The sequence below is a fragment of the Lactuca virosa genome, chromosome 9, assembly GCF_052849685.1.
Source record: "Lactuca virosa cultivar CGN04683 chromosome 9, Lactuca_virosa_CGN04683_v6, whole genome shotgun sequence".
Classification (NCBI taxonomy): Eukaryota; Viridiplantae; Streptophyta; class Magnoliopsida; order Asterales; family Asteraceae; genus Lactuca; species Lactuca virosa.
This window is the reverse complement of record NC_136434.1, coordinates 297,438,103-297,438,870: the sequence shown is the minus strand read 5'-3', so window position 1 is coordinate 297,438,870 and position 768 is coordinate 297,438,103. Positions and strand designations below refer to the sequence as shown.

At 34.4% G+C, this 768-nt stretch overlaps 1 non-coding gene across 1 annotated transcript; it reads right to left on the bottom strand.

Annotated features, from left to right (window-relative positions):
• Positions 1 to 695: 695 nt before the first annotated feature.
• On the bottom strand, positions 696 to 768 carry TRNAA-AGC (transfer RNA alanine (anticodon AGC)). Its single transcript has one exon. It is a non-coding gene; the product is annotated as a tRNA-Ala (tRNA).

Here is a 768-nt window from a genome sequence, read left to right as displayed (position 1 = left end):
GACAACTCAGAACTCCTATGAGTTCGATTTGTGTGTGGAAGAGTGGAAGGATCGGGAAGTAGAGGAAAAAGAACAGAAGGTTTGGATAAGGAAGGTAGAGACTGGTAGCGGTGGTGCACAGTTGATGTGAAGAGAAGGTTTGGATAAGAAGCAGTGGAAGGAAGAAACTGGAAGGTGCGATTAACTTACGGGTGTGGGGATAAATGACCGGGAAACCGAACTGTTAACGAAGCCGATATTGCAACCAAAGGCAAAAACAGGGACCATTTCACAAAATGACCCAGATATAGTTGAGGGACCATTTCTGCCAATCTATTAGGAACTTTACTCTTTTCTTTTCTTCATAACTTTAATATATATATATATATATATATATATATATATATATATATATATATATATATATATATATATATATAATAATAAAACTGGAAAGTTAGCTAATTGATCTTTTACAACATCAAGCCCAAAATTAAAGAAATGGATTAACAGTTTTGAATTAATAAATAATATATAATCCGACATAATGTATGATGGTCAGCTTGTAATGATGACGAACAAAAATAGAAAAGGTGGATTATATATTTTATTTATTAAACTCCGACATAATGTCCGAGTTTAAAAAAATAAAAACAAAAAAAAAATGGTGAACTTTTGGAAGGTGAAGGACCATTATGGTAAAAAAAATAAAAAGATGGAGATGCGGGGTATCGATCCCCGTACCTCTCGCATGCTAAGCGAGCGCTCTACCATCTGAGCTACATCCCC